The following is an 8632-nucleotide window of genomic DNA, read 5'->3' on the forward strand; positions in this document are numbered from 1 at the left end:
TTCTTCTCAATGGTTCCATCACATCTCTTTACTTGACACTTTCCGCAATAACATCCTCTTCAATTGGCACCTTAGGTACCTCATATCGTGTACTACTCCTCAAGTGAATGGCATTGATGGTCCCATGTCTTGTAGGAGGATTAAATGGAGGAGGTAATTGTTCTTTTTGCCTTTGGGAACTTGAAGAGGGCAATTGAGACAATTGTGTTTCCAACATTTTGGTATGAGCAAGGATATTGTTGATGGTGGTGTCTTTGGCTTGGCTATCTCTTTATATTTGAGAAAATAAATCGTGTTGGCTCTTTTGCATTTGAAGGACCGCTTTTTGAACATCAAAAGCTTGGTCAATGGATTGATTGTAAGAGGGTTGGTTTTGGTTGAAAAAGGGTCTTTGAGTAGGATTTCTCATTGGACGTGAGGTGTATATTGGTTGTGGATTTTGAACATTTTGGCTTTTGTATGAGAAGTTTGGCTGAAATTTTATGTTTTCATTGTAATAGTTCGAGTAAGGGGTGCCATTATTGTATGCTTGGAAAGTATTCACTTGCTCACTTGTGCCCCTACACTCTTGTTGATCATGTCCCAAAGTTCGACAATTCTTACACACTCCATTTGGAATAGAAGATGTTACCACCATGGCATTGACATGTTCATGTTGCTTGGATGATTGAGAGGCTTCATTCATCTTGGCTATGACTTTCTCAAATTTCAAGTTCATTATGTCAATATGGGAGCTTAGTTGGGCACTCAAATCGGCACTCAATTGTGTGACGGTGTCAACTTCATGTCTCCCTCCCCTAGCAGCTTTTCTTGGCCTACTATCTTGAGAGTTGTGAACAGCCATCTCCTCTATCTTTGCCCAAGTTTGGTTGTCATTTACCTCGGTGAATCATCCATTAGAACCCATGTTGAGCACATTCCTTGAATCTTTATACAACCTATTCCAAAATTGTTGGACTAGAAACCATTCGCTTAGTCCATGATGAGGACAAGAGCGACATGTATCTTTGAATCTTTCCTAAGCCTCATATAAAGACTCTTCATCTCTTTGCTTGACCCCGGTAATTTGGCTCTTAGCATGTTGGTCTTCTCCGGAGGGTAGAACTTCTTGTAGAAGGCAAGTGCTAACTTCTTCCATGAATAAATTCCAAGAGTGGCTTTGTCTAGGCTCTTTAACCATTGCTTTGCGGCTCCGATCAAGGAAAAAGTAAACAATACCCATCGAATTTGATCTTGAGTTACTCCCATTTGGGAAATTGCATCACAATAGTAAAAAAAAGTCTCCATATGTAGATGAGGATCCTGACTAGGCATCCCTCCAAATTGACTTATATCAACTAAATGTATGAATGCGGATTTGGCAATGAAATTACCGGTCAAGTGGGGTGGTGTTGAAGTACCATTAGGTAGGTTCTCCTTGGTTGGCACGGAATGAGATGAAAATTTAGGCATTGTAGGTTGATTTTGTAGTTTGTTTGGAATTGGGTTTTCCTCTCCTTGTCTTGCAAAAGGGTTAGTAAACTCAACACTATCCGATTTGATGATACCAATGTCCACAAGTTCTCCAATACCCGTAATTGTTGAAGTCCCTCTAACGGTTCTTCTAATATTTCTCAAAGGTCATTCGATTTCGGGATCAATAGGCAAAAGGCCGTCTTGTGATCTCCTAGACATCAAAAAATTAAAACTACCTTGAGGAGTTTGACTTCCCCAAGGTTAAGAATGACACAACTAGAAACAACAAATGATAACAATTCAATTGAACACCATCTCCGGCAACGGCGCCATTTTTTATTCAGGTGGAACTTTGTCATCTAAGCTCACCAATCATAACATTATTTATAATCTCAATAAACTAATCTTAGTAGAGCAGTAAGTAAAGGTCGGATCCCAGAGGAAGGGTATTGTATTGTTTTATCGGTTATAGAAAGTTATGTCTTTGGTGTCACAATTTAGGCCTGAAAGTTGCAATCTTAACTACTTGGCAAAAGGTAAACAAATGAAATTAAAGCAAAGTAAGCAAAGTAAATGGGGGTTTTGTAAACAATTAATTAAAGTACTAGGGTGTCATGGGTTCATAAGGGAATCATGGTGAGATCACATAAACAAGTTTCATAGATGCAAGCAAATTATTGTTGTTGTGGAATCGAGTTAGTGTATATCTTATAATTCCTAGGAAGTTTTAGGTCTCGGAGCCGAGTCGGTCAAGACATTACAACACCTACAAGTCAACTTAATTCTACATATTCAACTATATGCATGGTCTAACAAGCCTTGAGTTAGTTTATGTCTTACAAGTTTTGTTGAATGGATAAGAGATTCATGATAGGTTATCAATCAAGCATTTCATTAAGCATAACATGTGCATAAGTTGAAACTACAACAAGTAAGCAATCATATGAACTTATTAAGTTGAGATATACCCCATGATTAACTCCCCTAATCCCCCATTAACCCTAGTTAGGAGACTACTCACTCATGATCATGGAAAACATGCTAACAATGGTGTCAATCATAATAACAAGTCTAAATATGATTAAGGAGTAAAACAATAAACCAACTTAGGATGATCAAATATAAAGCAATGAATAATAGAAGAAAACTTTATGAATGATGAAGAGTTGTCAATTCTCCAATAAACCCCAAATAGTCTTCAAATTACCCAACTAAATCTAAGAACACTTGAATAATTAAGGAAAGATTAAGATGTGATTAAGATTAAATTGTGTAATTGGATTGTATTAATAAGTTGTATTAATCTAAGATAACAAGCTAATATGGAATCTAACTTGGTAATCAAACTCTAATACAATGGAGTATTTCTACTAAGTACAAGTATTAGAGTAATTAGGGGCTTAAATGACGATTAAGACCCTAAAATGAAGATTAACACCTTGCAAGTCCTTCACGGAGACGCTCGACCTGCCCTTGTTGGACGCTCATGCTGTAAATAAAAATGCCCGTCCTGCTTGTGGGACGCTCAGGTTGACTCTTGGGACACCCTTCTTTCTCTTCAGGACGCTCGGGCGGAGCTTGGGATGCCCGTATCAAGGGTCAGTTTGGCTTCTTCTTCAATTGGCTGCCTCATTATCCGTGGGGATCGTTGAGGAGCCCTGGGGGTCCTTTATCATTGGCCATATACTTGTTTTATTGACTTAGGCCTTTAGTATTGGTCTCCTCTTCATTGCTTGGTCGTTAGATGCGATCCATTTAGCTCCGGTTTTGCTCCATATAAGCAAGGTTCGCATTCCTCTCCTACCAAGGACACAAAACCTCATAGAATATGCAAAGTAGGAAGCTAAAGATAAGAAACGACCCTAATACATGCAAGAAAGCATAGGAATGAGGCTAGTTAGGGGACTAAATGTGTGTAAATACGAGTCACATCAGGTAGTCAATCTTCTCTTCAACTCTTGGAATGCACCTTCACAAGCTTCGGTCCACACAAACTTGGTCTCCTTCTTAAAAAATTGGGTCATCGGCCTAGAAAGCTTGGAAAAATCCTTCACAAAGCGACGATTATAACCCGCCAAACCCAAGAAACTACGGATCTCACCAACTTCGATCGGACTCTTCCACTCAACCACGGATTAAATCTTCGAAGGATATACCATAACACCATCCTTGGATATCACATTACCAAGGAAAGACACCTTAGACAAACAAAATTCAAACTTGGAGAATTTGGCAAACCACTTTTGACAACGAAGATCCTCCAAAACGATACGAAGATGATCGACATGCTCGTCTTCGGACGTAGAAAAGATGAGAATATCATCAATGAAGACCACAACACACTTGTCCAAGTAGTCACTAAAAGTTCGGTTCATCTGTTCCATGAAGATAGCAGGAGCATAAGTTAATCCAAAAGGCATCACCTTAAACTCGAAATGTGCATATCTCGTGCTAATGGCGGTCTTAGGGATATCGGTCTCATGAACGGGGATTTGATGATAACTGGATCTCAAATCAATCTTGGAAAAAGTAGAAGCACCTTTGAGGTTATTAAACAAGTCTTCAATCCTTGGTAGAGGGTACTTTTTCTTGATAGTAACACGGTTAAGCTCACGATAATCGATACAAAGTCTCATGGATCCATTTTTCTTCTTCACAAAGAGAATGGGAGCACGAAAAGGTGAGGCACTAGGTCGAATAAATCCTTTCTCAATCATCTCATCAAGTTTCTTCCTCAACTCCTTTAGCTCGGTTGGCACCATACGGTAGGGAGCTTTGGCAATCGGTCCAGTTCTGGGCACAAGGTCGATACAAAACTCTACATCATGCTCGGGAGGTATTCCGGGCAACTTCTCGGAAAAGACATTGGCAAATTCACGAACCACGGGTACTTATTGAAGCTTCGGCAAAAAAAAAGAGGTAGAAGTCACCTCACACAAAAAGAATTGCTAACCTTTCCTCTCCATACTCATCAGCTTCAAAGCGGAAATTAACATCACACCTTTTTCGGAACGGACTCTTTTATAGGACACACGGGTGCCTAGAGGGCTCTTGAGGTAAATCTTTTGACATCGTACTTAGAAAACCAATCCATAAACAAAACATATTCCTCAAGGGGAAAACGAAGTAGTTTAGCGGGGAAAATAGTTCCCGAAATTAAGATAAGAATCTCATAAAAAGAGTAGGAACATGAGAAGATCAGTCCGGGTGGTAAGGATATAGAGGTATCTTCACTAGGAATAGGCTCAACGGCTAGCTCTTCCGAAAACTTGAAAGATATAAAAGATAAAGATGCACCGGAATCAAAAACAATAAGATAAGGTTGATCAAGAATTGAGAACATACCCGTAATGATTTCGGGATGAGCGGCGGCTTTAGCTCGACTCATAAGAAAGATGGTTCCTCTTGGCTTGGCATTTGGAGTAGTAGCAATCTTCTTCTGAGGGCATTCATTGGAACTATGTCCGGACTTCTTGCAATGAAAATAAATCAATGGCCTATTGTAGCATCCAACTCCGGGGTGTAGAGCTGGTCTACAATGGAAGCACTTGTGGTCGTTCTCTAGCCTATTTGTCAATATAGGGACATGCCCTCTCGGCTCTTGTACTCTTGGCTCTTGCCCTTCTTGCTCTTGTACTCTTAGCACAAGCTTCTTCTTGTTCGAATGGAACGGAGTATAAGGCACAAATGGTCTCTTCCCATGAAAGTTGGGACGATAAGAAGTAGTGGAAGAACGGGATTTAGCATCATCTTCAATAGTCTTCAAGGAACTCTCCGCCCAAAGAGCATCATCATTTACCGCCACAAAGGATGTGGAATCTCTCCTCACAATGCTTTCCAATTTAGGGTTCAATTTGCTTTTGTAGAAGTAAACTCATTCCTCTTCATCCCTAACAAATCTCGAAGCATAATGAGCTAGGTCATTAAACTTATCTCTATAAGCTTACACGGATGGCCCTTCTTGCTTGAAGTTAATGAATTCTTTGAGCTTTTGTTGTTTGAGTTCTTTGGGGTAAAACCGGGTCTCGACAAGCGTCGTGAAACGACTCTAATTGAAAGTAGGATCCTGGATAACGGATGGTCCGGTCATAGTTCACCACCAATCGGCTTCTTTCACCAAGAAATGTGAGAAAAACTTCACTTTATCTTGTTCTTCAACATCAAAGAGGGAAAAGTTCCTCACCATATCTCGGAACCATTCCGAATGTTCAGTGGGGTCCACCTCACCTCCATAGGTCCTTGCCTTGTTCCTTGCCAATTGGCTTGCGATCCAAGCATATTTGCCTTAACGGTTTCCATCATGGGGTCCGGGATTGGGAATGGATCGTTAACATTTTGTTGATTTTGAAGAATTTGGAAAAGTGCTTGCATGATAGTATTCTCCACATTAGTCGGTCGCACCATCTTCTCAAAACAACAAAATCCAAATATGTTTGTACCTACCAAAGAGCATACAGAAGAAGACCACCAATTATGAGTCCTTAATCTACCCATATCTCATTCATTATTGAAGGTAAAGTAAAATATTTATGTTGGGGTACCGTAGATAGCTCATTTCTACACCTCCCCCCAACCACCCGGTGATGATTGGGCCGCATGTTTGATACGCGAAACGATTTATGATAGTTCTTAAGTTCATCATCAAGTGATAGCTCAAACACTCAAGTCAATCCCTAGGTCTTCCTCTACGCACCGATATGGTCGTTTTGACAGTAATTAGAGTTCATTTGGAGTCCGGGTAAAAAACCGCTTCATTTTCTAAAAACCGTTTAAATGCCGAGTCGGAATATTCCGGAATGTTCTAGAATTCTCTAGATATTTATTCCTAATTAAAATTAATGTTTTTAGTCAATATCTACCGTAATATTGTGTTTCATGGAATAAGGAAGTGTAAATCTACCGAAATTCCATAATAAAACGCGGAAATCTTTCTTGCCAAGGAGGAAACCGCTGGAGAAAAGACGCAGCAAATGCTGCGCCTCTTCGAATAAACGCAGTAGTTGCTGTGCGTCTTCTGCAGTCCTCTTTTCGCATTTTCCAGAATATTTTCGAGAATTGTTTTCATATCCGCGTCATTCCAAAACTCTTCCATATGATTAGTATAAATAGAGGCCTTCGGCCTCCATATTTGGCACGCTAGTGTTCCGCCCTTTCTTTCTCTCTCTTTGCATTCTAGACAACCCTATTGCCTTTCGATGCCTACGTGCTTGATCAATCGACCACGTAAGCTCAGATCATTCTGAGTCCTAGTCACATTGCATAGACCGACCAACTTGACCAACTTCTCCTCTAATCAACCTAATCAATCTACTAAATCCTCTAACGAGGGCACTTTCCACGCATATTCGAGTCGAGCAATCACTAAACGATAACCTTAGTTAATCTCGTTTCGTCAAACATGTAAGTCTGAGGGTGTAAATCTCATTTTGTTATTGTACTTTTATTTTGTATCAATTAATGTAAATCTATATCAAGAGCACGTTCGAAAACCGATTTAAAATCCACCTTATAAAGCCGTTTTTACGAAACAGCAGAGGTTAGACGTCGAGAAGATACGCAGCAGTAGATGCCCCTTCAGGACGACAGTAGCCTTGTTGTGCCTTCAGGAAGGATTGCAGCGTTGTTGCGCCTCTTCCAGTGGCTGCTTGTTGCTCATGCTCTTCTTCTTCTTCTTCCTCGACTTCCTGCAAATTTCCTTCTTTTCTTATTCTTTCATTTTCCTTCGTTCTCTTTGTTGTTGCAGTGTATAAATCATATTTTAACAAATCCCTTTTAATTACAATGCTTAATTTGTCCTTAATCCCGAGTAATTCAATACTTGCGGGTTTTCGCCATTTTAATTCAAATCGATTCTTCGGAGTTTCGACTTGTGCATGTCGAGGTTCTGGTGTCCCAATTTGATACATAAGTTTTCTTCCGAATCTTATTTGTCCAGTTTCGTCTTAATCTAACCTCAAGTTTCGCCATTTTGTATTTTCGACATGAGTTCATCGTATAATCACAATCATGTAAACCGATGTAATTTCTCGTTTTAATTCGTTTTATGGCCAGATACATATGATCGGTTAAAACATTTCAATTCGAGTCTAATATCGATAATCCATCTTAAATCTACCAGCTAACAATAACAGTGTTGCGGTTCTGACTTCACAGCCAGAACCCAGCTCGAGAATAGACGCATGAAGTGCTGCACCTCTTCCAGATGACGCAGCAGATGTTGCACCTGTTCTGGGTTGGTTTCTGCCTCTGAACTCTTTTTCGCTTTGACGTAGCCCCTAATTACAGTTTAAATAAACTATTATTCATATTATCACCTCTAATCTGACATATTTTCATGTTTTAATTCTAAATTTATTTTGCTTTTATTCTCTTCTTCGAAATCCCGTCTTTGAGCGTGCTTTTGACGTAGATCGAGTAAAGCTTGTAATTTTTGCAATTTTAATTATTGTAATTCTTTTATCGTAATTATTATGTTTGATTTAATTGTTTGGAATTCACATGTATTGAATCTAACATTTACTTCGACCAAATTATTTGCTAAAACATGTGTTAACCGACATAGTCCAATTTCACATGCTAGGATTAATCCATGGTTGTTGCATTGCATGCATTACATCGACAACATATCAAATATGAACGACTTTACTAATCATTAGTAAAATACGCTATCGAGGCGGGCAGGATTAGGTGTTCGAATTAAAGAACTTCCTAATACATACCCGCACCCCTTACTCTAGTTATCTCTGAACATCCGTGTCCATTGGCATCTCGAGAGTCATTCTAGACATAGAATGCTAAGGGTAACGAGTTCTTAGTGTTCATGTCATTACTTTGTGTCTTGATATGGCACGAGATATTCGAATGGTTTCCAATTTTCCACAGTAAATTGGTGGCGACTCCACAAATGCAAGCTTATTCAACCTTTCACCGGTTTCAATGCTTGACAAATCGGTAACGACCCATGACGTGCTTTGTCAAACCAAGGTTCAGTGGGAGAAGTGCCGCCGCCTCAAAACCAAAACGCGCAGGTGCGCGCGACGCGACTGACCCTGGCCACAGTTTGGCGACTCCGCTGGGGATGATACACTTATGTGTTACTCAGGGTGAAACTTGAACACGGTAAGGGAATTGTTTATACGAGACACTTGTCGATTTTCTTTACTCGACCTTCTTAGGT

At 39.8% G+C, this 8632-nt stretch overlaps 1 non-coding gene across 1 annotated transcript; it reads left to right on the forward strand.

The window, feature by feature from the left end:
* The first annotated feature begins 974 nt into the window (after positions 1 to 974).
* On the forward strand, positions 975 to 1080 carry LOC141636532 (small nucleolar RNA R71). Its single transcript, XR_012541138.1, has one exon. It is a non-coding gene; the product is annotated as a small nucleolar RNA R71 (small nucleolar RNA).
* Positions 1081 to 8632: the final 7552 nt, after the last annotated feature.

Source organism: Silene latifolia, chromosome Y, assembly GCF_048544455.1.
Source record: "Silene latifolia isolate original U9 population chromosome Y, ASM4854445v1, whole genome shotgun sequence".
Classification (NCBI taxonomy): domain Eukaryota; kingdom Viridiplantae; phylum Streptophyta; class Magnoliopsida; order Caryophyllales; family Caryophyllaceae; genus Silene; species Silene latifolia.